This window comes from Tachyglossus aculeatus, chromosome 11 (assembly GCF_015852505.1).
Source record: "Tachyglossus aculeatus isolate mTacAcu1 chromosome 11, mTacAcu1.pri, whole genome shotgun sequence".
Classification (NCBI taxonomy): domain Eukaryota; kingdom Metazoa; phylum Chordata; class Mammalia; order Monotremata; family Tachyglossidae; genus Tachyglossus; species Tachyglossus aculeatus.
Window position 1 is genome coordinate 6,550,620 of NC_052076.1, and position 17,457 is coordinate 6,568,076.

Consider the following 17,457-nt stretch of genomic DNA (forward strand, 5'->3'; position numbering starts at 1 on the left):
GCAGTAATAAGATTTATTGAAGACCTACTTAATGCAATTCACTGTACTGAAGCATTTGAGGGGTGTAACGGGAAAAGTAATAATAATTATGGTTTTTGTTAAGCGCTTACGATGTGCCAAGTGCTGTTCTAAGCACTGAGCATGTTCCCTGCCCACAGAAAGCTTACTCTCTATTGGGGGAGACATACTTAGTAATATACACACAGCAGAATCAAACTAAATAAAAATGAATGTTCCAATTGGACTATATATGCACATATAGTTTGTAGCAGCATGGCCTAGTGGATAGAGCATGGACCTGGGAGTCAGAAGGACCTGGGTTCTAATCCCGGCTCCACCATGTCTGCTGGGTGACCTTGAGCCAGTCACTTAACTTCTCTGTGCCTCAGTATCCTCATCTGTAAAATGGGGATTAAGACTGAGAGCCCTATGTGGGAAATTTATTTATGTATTTATTTATTTAATCATACTGTCTGTATCACTGTTTAGACTGTAAGCTCATGGTGGGCAAGGAATGTGTCTGTTTATTGTTGTATTGTACTCTCCAAGTGCTTAGTGCAGTGCTTTGTGCACAATAAGTGCTCAATAAATACGACTGAATGAATGAGTGGCATGGACTGTGTCCAACCTGATTACTTTGTATCTACCCCAGTGCTTAGAATAGTGCCTGGCACGTAGTAAGCACTTAACAAATACCATTAAATATATATATATATATATATATATATATATATATATGGTAGATATTGTAAAAATTCAATCAATCAGTGGTGTTTATTGAGTGCATACTATGTACACAGCTCTGTACTAAGCACTTGGGAGGGTACAATATAACAGAGTTAGTATTCATGTTCTCTCTCCACAAGGAGCTCGTTTCTAAAGAAACGTTTACTTTGTAGAATATTGTATTATATTTCCCTAGACCAAAAGCTGTGTAAATGATCTTGAGTAATTGCTTTGTGTTGGAAGCCCCTTTTTAATGGAGAAGACAGTTATTTATCACGCAAATGCTCCATGGGGGGCGGGGGGGGGGGGGGGGGGGGGGCGGCTGTAACACTGGAGAAACTAGGGTGAAATGATAGAACTGGGAATTCAATAAATGTGAAATTAACAGGCCAGTGGAAGTATAATGTGGGCTGGAGCCTATTATTAAATGAGCAGTGGACTGCCAAAGAGTCTGAAAAATGTCCAGATACGATACGATTTGGAGATGACAAATGATGTTTTCAAAATAAGTGAGGAAAAATGATGAATATGGAGTCTCCCATGAAGAATGGAGGAAGAGCCTCGATCCTGAGGCTTTGGGACTGAGACGGAGACTGTGGTTTGTTTTAATGCCCCTTGCACTCTCTGTTCCCCACCAATCATCTTTCGACTGAGGCACGGAGGATGTGGAGCAAGCACGTAGGCAGGGATGCAATAATCAATCAGTAGTGTTTACTGAGGCCTTTCTTGTGTGGATCACTGTACTAAGCATTTGGGAGAGGACAATAGATAGCAATCAGACTGTGAGGTCTACACCGGACAAGGATTGGGTCTGACCTGTATCTTTTATCTACTCCAGTGCTTAGTACAATGCTTGGCACATAGTTGTCTTATGCTGTTGAGTCATCTCTGACCCATGCCGCTGCTGCCCAGCACAGGTGAGTTTTGACTTGTAGCAGATTGCCTTCCACTTGCTAGCCACTGCCCAAGTTAGGAATGGAATGGGCTTGACTCTACTTGACTCTCCCTCCCATAGCTGAGGCTGGTAGAGTACTGGAAACTCTCCAGGTGTGACCCTGAAAGGGCGGCACATAGTTAGCATTTAGTAAATACCAAAATTATTGTTATTATTATTTTGACAATCCCTGCCCTCAGGAGATTACAATCTGATGGCAGCACAGTACATTGTAGTTTTTGGACACACAGAATGATGGATCAAAGTGACCGAATAATAATAACAATAATAATAATGGCATTTATTAAGCACTTACTATGTGCAAAACACTGTTCTAAGCACTGGGGAGGTTACAAGGTGATCAGGTTGTCCCACAGGGGGCTCAAAGTATTAATCCCCATTTTACGGATGAGGTAACTGAGGCATAGAGAAGTGAAGTGACTTGCCCAAAGCCACATAGCTGGCAATTGGCGGAGTCAGAATTTGAACCCACAACCTCTGACTCCAAAGCCTGTGCTCTTTCCACTGAGCCATGCTGCTTCTCTGCCAATATTGTGCCCCAGTGACTTGACCAAGTTGGTGTTTGCCTTAGTAGTCATTGCATTCTTCTTTGCCCACATTCCTAGGCCTGTCTGCCTCACACAATGCCCAAGTGGTTTAGTTTTGTTTGTTTGTTTTAATGGTATTTATTAAGTGTTTACTATGTGTCAGGCACTGTACTAAGCATAGATACAAGCTAATAAGGTTGGTCACAGTCTGTATCCCACATAGGGCTCACAATGTTAATCCCCATTTCACAGATGAAGTAACTGTGGCACCAAGTTAAGTGACTTGCCCAAGGTCACAGTGTCTTCCATCAGAAGTTAAGTGTTTAACAAATACCATAATCACCATCATCATCACTTCACTGTGCCTCAGTTTTCCTGTTCTCCCTCCTACTAAGACTGTGAGCCCAGTGAGGGACAGGGATTGTGGCCAACCTAATTAACGTGTACCTACCCCAGGTCTTTGAAATGTGTTGTCACCTAGTAAGTGCTCAACAAATACCATAAAAAAGCAGTGTGCTCAGGACATAGGAGGGCAATTTGTCCAGTCATTTACCAGTCAGCCTGCCAAATCCCACTGCTAGAAAGAAGCAGCATGGCTCAGTGGAAAGAGCATGGGCTTTGGAGTCAGAGATCATGGGTTCAAATCCCAGCTCCGCTAACTGTCAGCTGTGTGACTTTGGGCAAGTCACTTAACTTCTCTGTGCCTCAGTTACCTCATCTGTATAATGGGGATTAAAACTGTGAGACCTCTGTGGGACAACCTGATCACCTTGTAACCTCCCCAGCACTTGGAACAGTGCTTTGCACATAGTAAGCGCTTAACTAATACTATCATTATTATTATTATCATTATTATTATTATTAAAGAGGTGCCCATGCTCACAGGGACCTTGGATGAGAACACAAAAGGCCTCTGGATGACGTACGGGGAAGTCTGGGGTCTCCCCTTAAAAAAACACTCTAGGTTTGGGGAAATCTGGTATTCATCTGCCAGAGGGAGTATATGAAGTCATTACAGTATGCTGCATGCCCAGGGTGATGCCCATGTCAACTCACAGAGGTCCACGAGAGCCAACAGTAGCTTCCCTGCAGGACAGGATGCCCCAGTGAGGAGGTGCCAAAGCTACTGCTCTGTTCTCCTGTTCTATTCTCTCACCGGTGAGTCATATATAAAAGTGCTATACTCAGCGGTATTGCTCAATCCGATCATCATTCGTTTTTGCATATTTAACTCCCATTTTTAATTAGATGGTATTTTATTATTCATGCCCATAATCTACGTCCAACCCCGGCAGCTCTCATCAAAAAGGAAATCCATTTGAATAGAAAGTTGCCACTTGCTACCGTTGAACTGGCAAGCCAGGCCCGTCTGCAACCCATAATGGCTTTCTTTTAATTTCGCTAATAGCTATCATGTTATGTACCTTTATAAATTTGTTAAATTCATAGTGCTGGGAGTTGCCTCTCTATGCGATAACTGTAAGTAGTTTGCTGTGTTTGGCTTTCAGAACCAAACTGTTTACACAGGCTCCTTGATGTATTATTAAAATGGGTAATGGACACTCAAGGGACTCCATCTAGTTATACGCCTTCATTTGCAGAATAAACCAGGCGCTGTTTTCATCTTTACTCGGGATTGTTAATGGCATCGATGATGAGCGGCCTGTTCTCTCCACTGCCTTTCTCAGCGCTGCTTTATTATGCAGACAAAATAGCCACACTGCTGATTTTGTTTAAGGTTTTCAATTAGTCATTTGACTGAATGCATCTGGTGCTGGCAGCTCTCCAGCTCTGGACTGGAGCTGTTACTGGTTTACACCTGCTGAAACACGGCCGCAAACTGGGACGGAGAAGAAACGAATGGGCTGGAGAAGTCAGAACGTCTCAGGCCTTGCCTGTGAGATCTGGGAGCCGTGGTGGTTTTGGGTTAGGCAAACTGGACCAATGGTCCATACCCTCCCGTCCCCCCGGCCCCTCCCTTTCCAGTTCAGTTATTAATATCTGTTTACCCACCTAGAGCTGCTCTGGTTTAATCTGTCGGCGTTTGGTGGATCCGATTGTCAAGCACAGAGAGGCTTTGAGCTGTGTTCATTGTGTTCTGCAAGCAAGCTGCAGTCACTGTTGGAAAGGGCCTGAGAATGGCTTGGTTGGCAACTGGGGTGAGAAACCCCTTTCCTCCCTACCCACACACTGCCATTATCTCCAGAAAATACTTAATTTGCTCCTGATGGAGGACAGGAGTCATTTTAACCCCTGGAAGACCAGGACCTTGCACTTCAGGAAACTTTGTGTAGAGTGAGTTCAATAGAGCAAAATCAGGCTCCTAGTTGAGACTGTCTTCCGATTAGATCAAGAAGTCCACTCTGTCCTTGTTTCCTGACAACTAATTCCCCCTATTCCATAAAACCACACATGCTGAGTGTAGCGATAGCTAGGTTACAAAGTAGCTGAGGTTTGGCTCTTTTAGTTCAGAAAAGGTTCAGTCAATCAATTAACGGTATTTATTGAGAATTTACTGGGCACAGAGCACTGTACCATGCACTTCGGAGAATACAATACACTAGAGTTGGCTGACAAGAACAATGCCCTCAAAGAGCTTGCAAGGGGAGACAGACATTAAATTACAGATAAGCAAAATGACCCAATATAAGGATATGTACAGTTTGCTTACCTGTAAGCAAGAAAACCAGAATGAAAAACCATTCTGTTTGCAGGGAACTATTCATGGATAAATTAATTCCACGTTAGTTGAGTATTAACTGAGAAGCAGCATGGTTTAGTGAATATAGCATGGGCCTGGGAGTCAGAAGGCCATAGGTTCTAATCCCAGTTCCACCACATGTCTGCTGTGTGACTTTGTGCAAGTACCTTCACTTCTCTGTGCCTCAGTTACCTCATCTGTAAAATGGGGATTAAGACTGTGAGCCCATGTGGGACAGCGACTGTGTATCTACTGTGTAACAGTGCTTGGCACGTAGTAAGCATTTGACAAATATCATAATTGTTATTACCATTATTATCATTACTATTATTATTAACTGGCTCAAGCAGGAGCCAAGAAGTCTGCCCAAAGTCAATGATCAAGGGCTAGCTATAGTCGACCCCTGGTATCTATAGGCAGGCATACCTATTAACTGATTGGCACCTAGATGATGCACTTCTCTGTGCCTCTTTTCTCCTGTATCTGTCCCATTGCTTAGTACAGGGCTTGGCATATAGTATGTGCTTAACAAATAACCACAATTATTATTAAATGAGGACTCCCCCTGCACTGAGACCGCAATTTGAGAGATGAGTTTCAGATCTGAAACAGTGAAGCAGCACGGCTCAGTAGAAAGAGTACATTCTTGGGAGTTAAAGGTCATGGGTTCAAATCCCCACTCCACCACTTATCAGCTGTGTGACTTTGGGCAAGTCACTTAACTTCTCTGGGCCTAGGTTCCTTCATCTGGAAAATGGGGATTAAGACTATGAGCCCCTCATGGGGCAACTTCATCACCTTGTATTTTCCCCAGCACTTAGAACAGTGCTTTGCACATAGTAAGCACTTAATAAATGCTATCATTATTATTATTATTATCTGGGCCCCAAATCCTTTTGCTCAAAAACAACCCAGCCCAACAGGCTTTGGGAAAATTCCTGCAACCAGCGACAAAAAATTCTAAATTTGGGAATAATCTTATAAATCTCTGTTAGGAAAGTAGGAAAAGGGCGCAGATTGCTCCTTAACCCTCTTGGACGATAAATTAAATCACTTAACAATAGATAAACTTAGGGCACTTTTCCTGTAGAGAAGCCCTATTGTGAGTTAACTTTTAATCTATATCATCTCATCTTCAGTTCAGCACCACCAAAGATCTCCCTGTGGTGAAGAGGCACAATAATTTGTTTTCTAACTGCCCCTCCGGAACCATATATCATTTTCAAAAACAAAGCCTCTGAACAACAGGTATTTATCTGTTTCCTCTATCTGTGTTGCTTTTTCCAACGCAGGCCTTTGATATGTTTTCCTGGTGAGGGTCTGGGGGGTGAGGGTCCCTCAGGAGGGGGAAAGGAAAAATCTGCTCTGCATACTGGACCCTGGACAAGGGAGTTGGGCAGCTGCATCTAGCAAAGTGTCCGTCTCTGGTGAGAGCCAGAGGGTGGTGTCCTTCTCTGGTGAGAGCCCTGAGGTAGACATCAATCTTTCCAAAGATACATGAGAGACAGTGTGGCCTAGTGGAAAGAGCCTAGGGAACAAAGTCAAGAAAGCCAGGTTCTAGACTCATCTCTGTCACTGGTGTGCTGGGTGACCTGCGACAAGTTTTCTAACCTCTGGGCCTTCTTTTCCTCATCTATAATGACAATAATAATAATAATAATGGCATTTGTTAAGCACTTACTACGTGCAAAGCACTGTTCTAAGCGCTGGGGAGGATACATGGTGATCAGGTTGTCCCACGTGGGGCTCACAGTTTTAATCCCCATTTTACAGATGAGGGAACTGGGGCCCAGAGAAGTGAAGTGACTTGCCCAAAGTCACACAGCTGACAAGTGGCAGAGCCAGGATTTGTCCCAGTTAGGAATAGGAACTCTGTAGGATCTGATTGTCTTGTATCTATCCCAGCATTTAGCATGGTGCTTGGCACGTAGAAAGTGCTTAACAAAACCCAGTTTTCTTATAAATCAATTGTATATATGGAACGTTTACTGTGTGAAGAGCACTGTACTAAGCACTTGGGAAGGTACAATGTAACAGAATTGGTAAACATGTTTCCCTCCCAAAGGAGCTTACTGTTTTGATGGGGAGACAGATGTTGAAATAAATTACGGATATGTACATAAGTGCTGCGGAGCTGAGGGTGGGGTGAATAAAGGGTGCAAATTCAAGGTCAAGGGTGATGCAGAAGAGAGAGGGAGTAGGGGAAATGTGAGCTTAATTGAGAAAGGCCTCTTAGAGGAGATGTGCCTTCAATAAGTTTGAAGGTGAGGAGAGTGATAGTCTGCCAGGCATGAAGGGAAAGGTGGTTTCAGGCCAGAAGTGGGGCTTGGGCAAGGGATCAGTGGTGAGATGGACAAGATCAAGGTGCCAAAACCCGAGACATTGAGCACACACCCAAATTGTCTCTTCCAACACCACAGTGGGATGTATCTGATCTGGCTTGCATTGTGAGACGAACGTTCCTTAATTTCCTAACAGCATTTCAGCCAAAATGCAGCGGAAAAATGCATTATGGCAGAAATGAGTGGACCCTGATTAATCAATAGCCATCTTCCTGATTAACTTTCTGGGCTTAGCCCTTCTGGATTCTATCAGGAAGTCCTCAAATGCAGACAAAATTTTGAGGTCAGGACTAAGAATGACTGACTCCCAGTATCGATGTTAGTTTACACAGAAGTCATTTCCAGATTAGCTTTGGGAGACTGGGCAGGGAATGTGTCTGTTATATTGTTGTATCATACTCTTCCAAGTGCTTAGTACGGTGCTCTGCACACAGAAAGTGCTCAATAAGTATGATTGACTGACTCACTGACTTCCCTTACCTGTAAAATGGGGATTCAATACGTGTTTTCCTTCATTCTTAAACTGTGAGGTCCATGTGGGATGGGAACTGTGATGGATCTATCTTCATTCATTCATTCATATTTATTGAGAACTTACTGTGCACAAAGCATTGTATTAAGCACTTGGGAGAGCACAATATAACAATTAACATTCACATTCCCTGCCCCGTATCTACCACAGTGCTTGGCACATAAAAAGTGCTCAATAAATGCTACAATTATTAGAATGTGGAGGAGCTGACAACACCAAATCTCAGGGTTGAGCTCTGAGGATTTTGTAATGTCTCCCAGAAGGAAAACAGCTACAAGGGGAACTCTTCCATCTAGGAGAGATATGCCACACCGGAATTAACAGGCAGAGGTATTCCTGATCTGGAAAATCACATTGATTCTAATCGCGTATAAATAACCTGTCCCATTGCACTATTTTCCTTATTTAGAGCTCACTTCAGAACAGTTGCAATCTTCCCATCGGATCCATTTTTCCAGATTCTCATTGCTCCAAATTAGGATTCCAGACAGAGTCTTGGAGCAAAGATTGTTTATAAATTTTTATTGTGGTTGGAACAAATAGTCACGTGTTCCTCCCTAATTTTCTACTCCATAATTGACCAGTTATTTAATCCTGTAATACACAGTAAAGACTGGATTTCTTGCCCTGCAATCCCTAACAATTCATTCCAATGGTAACATAGACACCATGACTATTCCTCCATTCTTAGACGGGGTCTGAATGAATCACTTCTTGGTTCTGAGAGTGCACAGCTGTATATCACCCAGCTTGACACTTCTGGAGTGGTCGATCAGTCACTTCATCAGTGATATTTACTGAGCGCTTACTGTGTGCAGAGCACTGAACCAAGCACTTGGGAGAGTACATTGGAACAGAGGAGGAAGACATGTTCCCTGCCCACAATGACCTTAGCAAAGGATTTTGCTAGAAGCATTCTCTCCTGTGGACACACTGATTTTTCCCTAAATAGGCCCAGACTTCAGGGATGAAAGGGGATCTAAGCACAACTCCATACCAGCGACAGACCCCGTGGAAAAACGCCACAGGTGTTCAGGGGCACGACTGAAAGGATGGCAGCAAGGAAAATAGCCCATGGCTCGGAGAATTTGGAGACTGGAATTACCACCTCTTGAGGGAGAGATCTGCAAGTGGCCTCTATTTTCCCATTCAACTAAGATCAGATACTTAACATGCGCTTTGGGTGAAAACAAGCCCTCCCACTCCAGAGAGAAATCAAAGCAGAGTTGCCTAGTGGACAGATTCACGATCCTGGGAGGCAGAGGACCCCGTTTCTAATCCCAGCCTGTCTGCTATGGGACTGTGGCCAAGTCACTTTACTTCTCTTTGTCTCTGTTTCCTCACCTATAAAATGGGGGCTCAAGACTGTTTTCCCTCCTACTTTAGATGGTGAGCCCCATGTGAGATTAGGTCTGTGTCCAACCCGGTTGTCCTGAATCCACCCCAGAAGTTGGAACAATGCTTGACACATAGCTAGTGCTTAACAAATACTATTATTATTATCAATACTGCTAAAGTGGGAACAATGACATTGGGGGAGCTTGTCCATTCCCACCATTGGGTGACATTCCAGATAGGGAATGGTTCATCCCAAACATAATTTTTCAGTAATTGGGACCCATATGAATTCCACCTAGTGACCAAGAGGGCGTTAGCAAAAATCAGTGTTCCAACCCCTCATTTGATTTCCCTGTGTGATTCTACACTCACCCCCATGCACCACAAAAAAACTCACATTTCCCTTCACAAATCTCACATGAGAAGCAGGGTTGCCTAGTGGATAGAGCACAGGCCTGGGAGTCAGAAGGACCTGGGTTCTAATCGCAGCCCTGCCACTTGTCTGCTATGGGACCCTGAGCAAGTCACTTCACTACTCTGTGCCTCCATTACCTCAGCTGTAAAATGGGGATTGAGACTGTGAGCCTAATTGTGGAACACTATGTCCAACCTGATTAGTTCGTATCCATCCCAGTGCTTATTACAGTGCCTGGCATGTAGTAAGTTCTTAACAAATACCATAAAAAAACCCCAGCCCCATTCATGCATTGTTGAAGGAATGCCACAGAATGACTTAAGTTTATTTTTGTTCGAGACAGCAGACTACCTAAAATGTGTCTCTGTTTATCTACAGACAACACCCTGATTGATTTATTTCATTTCCATGACCTGCAATAAACACCCAGAAAAATAATAATAATAATAATAAAAAGGAAACATAAACAGATTCATCTGCAAGACCCAGTATTTGTGTGTGAATGACCCCAACTCGGGTAACTCAATAGCAAAGTAGGCAGCTTTTAATGCTCTCCCCATTAAGAAAATAAAGTTAATGTGAGACATATGGCAGGGAGGCTGACGTCGATGGCTTGTGCGGTTAGGTGGATTCGTGGGATAAACAGCGTGGATCAAGGTAGAATTGCCGGGATTGTAACATTCGGGTCTTGGACTCTGTCTTGGGGTCAGAATCTGCTAATGCAATTTTCCAAAGAAAAAGGCGAAATCCATGTGTTTCTAATGACCCATTTTGGAAGCAGGGTGGGGGCCTGTTAGATGTAAACCCCTATCTTTGAGATCTGCATGATCTGTTGCCAATAACAAAACTGACTTGTGAATTAAACTCATTTCAAATTCCATGGGCAGATTTATGCGAAAAGTTTAATTTGGGCAACATCATGTTTCAAATTTAGAAGGTCATTATGGGTAATTTGCATTTTCTTATTGAAGCATTACACAATAAAGCAGAACCATGTGTAAAAATGTAATCCATAGTAATAAATGCACCGAGATAAAGGAGTTTCTAGGATTTAAAAATCAATATGTCGTTTAGGTAAGTTAGATAAAAAAAGGGGGCTTGAATTGGAAGTGAGTTTCCAGGTCAAATATTCCATTTCTCTCCCCGCTCCCTGATTCTCTCCTGCCTTGGAGTGGAGTCCAAATGAAGTACGAAGGAGAGCAGGGTTTTGGGAATATAAGCTCTTGTTCATATAGGTTGAACAGCCAGTTTCTAGTTTCCTCTAGATTGTAAACTAGCTGTGGGTAGGGAACGTATCTACCAACTCTGTTATATTGCTCCCAAAAGCTTAGTTCAGTGAATAAGCATTCAATAAATACAACTGATTAATTGATAATTCCAGCTGTCTTTGTTTTAAAGTAATAAGATGAAAATTCATTATGACCTTTAGTCAGCCCAGTGCCAGGGCTCCCCAGATTCAGTGTTCTAGAGAGGGCAACCCAAGTGGGTTCCGAGAAAGGTGACAATGATGGCACCTGTGGATCCTGGACCTCCAGATACACATCAAATTATGGGTGTTACACCATGCAAATGGCATAACCTAATGAAGCAGAAGCAGGAGAAGCACCCTGGACTCATGAATAAAACACAGGCCTGGGAGTCAGAAGGACCTGGGTTCTAATCGCAGCTCTGCCACTTGTCTGCTATGTGACCTTGGGCAGGTAACTTCACTTCTCTGTGCCTCATTACCTCATCTGTAAAATGGGGATGAAGACTGGGCACCCCATGTGGACTGTGTCCAACCTGATTACCTTGTATCTACCCCAGGGCTTAGAACGGGGTTTGACACATAGTAAGTGCTTAACAGGTACCATCATTATTATCATAAGTGTTCTCCAACCCCTTCTCCAGCCCCACCCAGTGCACACCAGCTGTAAGATTTTCAACAGCAAAGGTAAGACCTTTGGTTTCTCTCTAGATCGAAAGCAGCATTTTTCTCCCAATCTCAACCCTATGATTGGGAAAGAGAGGAAATTCCACTTTGCCAATTCTCTGGCCTCATCAGCCAATCCGGACTCCATGTGGGTTGAACAGAAGGTCCAATTTGCAACCCAACATTTCCTGGACTTCCAGTCTCAGTTACCGATTGGTGGAATCAGCCGAGCTTCTGCTTCTCAAATGGACTCACCAGCTCACTGAGGCTGACCAGATGGGCTGTAAAACCTTTGAAAACAGCTGTGTTCAAAGGGGCCCGACTACCAAAGTTGTAAGTTCCTTTTATTACAAGTGTGGTAGAGAAAGAACTTAACCCGAGCCCATAGGCTTATTTGGTTCCCTCTGGACGATAAGGTGGCAATCAAGATCCTCGGAAATAGGGGTATTGCTCCTTCTGGACCTTGATTGGTGAGGGGTCTTCCCAACCTAATGACCAGGATATGGAGCCCTCTTGGCAGCTTTGTCACAAGCAACTTCCTCTGCTCCCTGAGCCCCCTGCACCTTCCTCCCCTCATCCTAGTTGTTAAGAAACTCCTCAGTTTCCTGAGGATGATGACTCCAACTTTCCTCACCCTACACCCAATCTGCTCACATTTATTGAGCAAACTGTGGAGGACTCAATCCATCAATAAGGTTTTTTTATGGTATTTATTAACTACTTACCATGTGACAGACCAGCTACTAAGCACTGGGGGTAGATATAAGCTAATCAAGCTGGATACAGTCCCTGTCCCACATATGGCTCACAATAATAATAATGAGGGTGATGATATTTGTTAAGTGCTTACTTTGTGCCAGGCACTGTACTAGGCGCTGGTCGGACATAGTCCAAAATATACTTATGGGCTCTTGGCCTTTCTCACTGCAAGAGTTTCCTCTGCATATTACGATCCCTTGCATTCAAAAGAAAATTTCTGAAGATCATTTTTTAAAACCCACAGCTACAGCAGGGAGAAGGGAGAAGAAGCGGTGGGGGTAGTGTCTGTCTTTCTTTTACTGTTCCAAGAAGGAAAAAGAGCTCTGGGCTTTCTTTTTGCAATAATTTGTAGGATGCACCTAACATTTGAAACAGACCTTCGTGAACCTTTCCCCTAACTTAACTTCTTCTACTTCAAAAACCCTGTAAGCTAGGCCTGGGTTACTTCAGGACACAGCCTGTAAATGTTTGCCTTTGATTTGAGATACATGACAATAAATTAGGAGACATTTATCAAAGCTGCTTTTTACATAAATTACGGCAGATACAAATACACTTAGCAGTATCCTGCTGCTTTGATGTTGGAAGTGAAGATTTATGTTCAGTGGAGTTTTTATTTATCTGCCCTGTTCACCTCTACAAGGACCGAACTCATCCCTCAATTAGTTCCATACTTTGCCGAATGACACATATCTCTCACAAGGCGACTTTAGGAAACAAAGAGACTCTAGCAGAATTCAAGTGAGCTTTTCCGAGCCCGACTAAGCGGCCGCAAAAGTAAAGAACATAGCCTGAATTGGGGCTTTGAAAATTATTTAAATGAGATTATTTAAATAGGATTAGATCGTCCCCTCATCTGGGAAACTAATTATTCCTAGACTCACAAGGGCCTTGCACACAGCCCAGATCTCCAAGTAAATAGGTTTAATGAAAATTCCATGAGGGTGTACTAGCAGGAATGGTAGTTACTGAGCTTCCCACCAGGCATGATCCCCCTGTAACTATACTTTTCTTCCCTTTGTCTCAGTTTATGCTGAACTAGCTCTCCGAGGATCAAGCAATCAATGGAATTTATTGAGCACTTACTATGTGCAGGGCACTGTACTAAGTGCTTGGGAGGGTACAATGCAACAGTGTTGGCTTGGCAACCTGAACACAATGAGTTTACAGTCAATCATTCAATTGGTGGTATTAACTGAGGGCTTACCACAATGTGCAGAGCACTTGGGAAAGAATACACAACAGAATTAGGTGTTCTCCACTGCCAGGCTGGTCCCTGGAGTCAGTAAAATAGCCATCCTCCTGGTGTGATGTGGCGATGCGGCCTAGGGGAGAGAATATAGGCCTAGTAATCAGGAGATCCAGGTTTTAGTTCCAACTCGTTGGTGGTCTGCTGTGTTACCTTGGGCAAGCCACTCAGTCATTCTGGGCCTCAGTTTCTTCATTTGTAACTTTTTTATGGTATTAGTTACGTGCTTACTATGTCCCAGGCACTGTACTAAGTGCTGCGATATATACAAGGTACTCAGATTGGACACAGTCCACGACCCACATGGGGCTCACAGTCATGACTAAGGCTTAAAGAAGTTAAACGACTTGCTCATGGTCACACAGTTTATGAGTGGCCGAGGTGGGATTAGAAGCCAAGGTCCTTCTGTCTCCCAAGTCTGTGCCCTATTCACTGGGACATGCTGTTTCTCCCTACCTCTTATTCATTCATTCGTGTTTATTGAGCGCTCACTGTGTGCAGAGCACTATACTAAGTGCTTGGGAAGTACAAGTCGGCAACATATAAAGTCCCTACCCAACAACGGGCTCACAGTCTAGAAGGGGGAGACAGACAACAAAACAAAACATGTAGACAGGTGTCAAAATCACCAGAACAAATAGAATTAAATCTATATGAACACCATTAACAGAATAAATAGAATAGTAAATGTGTACAAGTAAAATAGAGTAATAACTCTGTACAAATTTATACAAGTGCTGTGGGGAGGGGAAGGAGGTAGGGTGGGGGGATGGGGCGGAGGAGAGGAAAATGGGGGCTCAGTTTGGTCTGGAATTCCTTCGGCCTGGAATTCCCTCCCCACCTTCAAAGCTCTACTAAAATCGCAGCTCCTCTAAGAGTCCTTCCCTAACTAGACGGTCTTTTCTATGACCTATTCGCCCTCCCCCCTGCATTGTCTATGCACTTGGATGTGTAACTATAACTTACTTTAATACTCACCACAATCCCAACCCCACAGTGCTCTGTCCTCATCTTTATTCCCTGCCATTTCCCCTCTGTAATTGATTTTAATGTCTTTCCCCAACTAGTCTCCTCTAATAGCGCCACTCTCAAAATCACATCTCCTCCAAGAGGCCTTCCCAGACTAATCCCTTTATTTCCCCATCCATCCCGTCCTCCTTATCAACTGTGTGCACCCCTTAAGCACTTCGATACTCATCCTTTGTTCCACAAAACTTATGGACATGTTCTTATCTTCTATTTCCCTTACCCATAATCCATTTCAATGTCTGTCTCCCACTGAAGGTTGAAAGCTCCTTCATCATCAGTGGTATTTATTAAGCACTTACTGTGTACAGAGCACTGTCCTAAGCACTTGGGAGAATACAACATAGGTGGTAAACATGTTCCCTGCCCACAACAAGCTTACAGTCGAGAGGACTTGTGGTCAGGAAAAATCTATTTTATTGGACGGTGCTCTGCACAAAGAAAAGGTTCAAAAATACCACTGATTGACTGACTGATTGACTGGCTGGCTGATAGTCCACCCTCTACCACTGGACGAGTCTTCCCACGATGTAGACACACGGACCTTTCCCTGAGAACAACCTCCCTCCCACACCACGAGGTGTGGGCAGAGAAGCTGGCCTGGCCAGGTCTTTCCCATGCAGCCCCCCAGCTGACTGGCTGTCACTGCTTGCAGTGGACACACAGGTCAGTTCTTTTCCCGGAGCCACAAATTCTGGAAAATACGCAGTTTAGAAGCAGAGTAATTAGAACCCTCTAAAATTAGGCCTAGAGCCTAAACAACCGCTGACAAAAAACAAACAAGCAAACAAACGCTACCAAGAAGACTGCAGTGATGTATTTCATGCCCTGAGCTGGCTCCAGGCTTTCCACTCAAATTGCGTGGGCAGCAACAAGCAACGCAGTAAATATCAGTGAAAGGCCATTGCCGCCAATAAAGTGATCAGCGTGGCCATCTCTGCTACCCACCGAGATGCCCACTTCATAACCCCCCTAACCTCCGTCTCAATTCTGACACGCCTTTTCCCAAGCCGCTATCTAAACGGTCTCTCTAATAAGACTCTGGGGTATGAAATTCCCTTAATAACTCCAGTTTGGTTATTTATCGTCACCCCGGGTTAGTTCTCCTCGATTCTATTTCCCAGTGAAATAGAAGGGCGGCTTTCATCGTGAGTGGCTGGATTTACGACAAACAGACCAAGGGGCAGAAAGAAAGCCACACAATCTCCTCATTCAGCCTTTAATAAGAGAGCCAAGGAAAAAGGATCCTAGCTGATTTGCGGGTGACAGCCCAAGAACGTTTTGGAGTCAGAAAGTTAGCGTCCCCGTCACCCATTAAAAAGGAGAACTGGCATGCGGCGATATTAGAACCATGTGTAGGAGGAATTTCTCTTCTGCTGAGACATGTCGAATATTGTCCGCCAGCCAAACGCTTTGGTGTTGGGCTAATTTAAGCAGTATGTTGGAATCAGCGCTCTGGACTTTGATCATATGGAGATCGTTTGTTACAAATTGAACTAAGCCAGTTTCGATTTCTGGTGGATCAGAACTCTGGATTTGTTGAATTAAATGCTTCATTTAATGCCGTTTGCAAATGAAAAGGCAAAGAAAGCTGCACTGGGGAATCTGATAGTGATTTTTTCACCTAACCAACAGGTCTACTTTTTTATTACTTTTAAACCTAATCCATGCTTTGGCCCACACTGTTCCTAATAACCCTGGGCTGTTTGGAGTGAGGCTCTAAATCAGCTCATATGTTATTGTGAGGGGTGGGGGGAAGCCAGAGTGAGAAGGGAGGGGCCATGGCCAAATTATCAAACCGTGTAATAAAGAACATATTAGAATTGGCTTCCAAAGTCATTTTTAGAAAGAAAAATAAATTAGTCTTTGGTTGTTATTTACCCTCTAAAGACTCTGGTTTCCTTTCATGACAACTGCAGGCTGAAATTGCAAAATGGTTTTGCAGACCTATGATTTTCTCCCCCCTGCTCTGTCTAGGTCCAGCTGAAGCGATCTGGGTTAGGAGGTGGGGACATGGGTTAAAAGTGCACAAAATTAAGCATTTCCACATATGGCTGCACTTTCTTTTCATTTTTGAAGTTATAATATCTTTAACTGTAGATAATGATATTATAAGCTGTCATTTAGTGCATTTTAAGTATATTACATACATGAAACAGAAATCTGAGGCAGAGCTACAGCTGGGATGTTAACCAAAACATGGTGATTTGACCCCTCCAAACAGGAGAGGCGTATTTGGTTTTCAAAGAACGGTACAGGACGCATAATCATAAACTCAGACCGAGAATGAATCACCTATCTCCAATGGTGATCAGATCAGAAAGCCGAGATCAGACCCCACTTCTATAATGAACCCCCTGGACTCATTCGCTGCTCCTTCACAAACCCAAAGCTTCATAATTTTCATCCACTCCACTGATAAATAGCCCCCCAGCCTGCCATTCCTCTACCTGTGGGATTTGGGGATCAGCCATTTATATTTTGTTTTCTCTGGGGCCCTGAAAATCAAAACTGCCCTATTCTTCATTCTTGTCTATTAGAAAAACTCCACAAGCATTTCTGAAGGCAATTCTCTGATTCTCCAATGGCCCAGATCCTCTGCCAATTCACAAATCCCCTCACCTGCTGCTCTGAATGATTTTTCAATTGAAATTCCCTTGGGTTCCTATACTAGTATAGTATATAGTGTGTGTATACATATATATATATATATATATATATATACAGACACACACATTTCTATATGTACATATAGACGTTTGTGTATCTATAGATGTATAGCTCTCCTATGTAACCATTATGATATAGAAAACATCCACTCTATGCATCTAAATTTTTCCCTATTGGCCCCCAGAAAAATCCAAAGATGATTCCCAAATTTTTATAGGCATGGAAAGGAAGTTGATGCTCTAAAAAAGGAAAAGAAAAGCATTCTAAGCAGATAACGATAATATATGCTTTATTGGTGAAAAAAG

At 43.3% G+C, this 17,457-nt stretch overlaps 1 non-coding gene across 1 annotated transcript; it reads right to left on the minus strand.

Annotated features, from left to right (window-relative positions):
* Positions 1-1,653: 1,653 nt before the first annotated feature.
* LOC119935405 lies at positions 1,654-1,791 on the minus strand. The gene has a single exon (XR_005453290.1). It is a non-coding gene; the product is annotated as a small nucleolar RNA SNORA7 (small nucleolar RNA).
* Between the last annotated feature and the right edge of the window lie 15,666 nt (positions 1,792-17,457).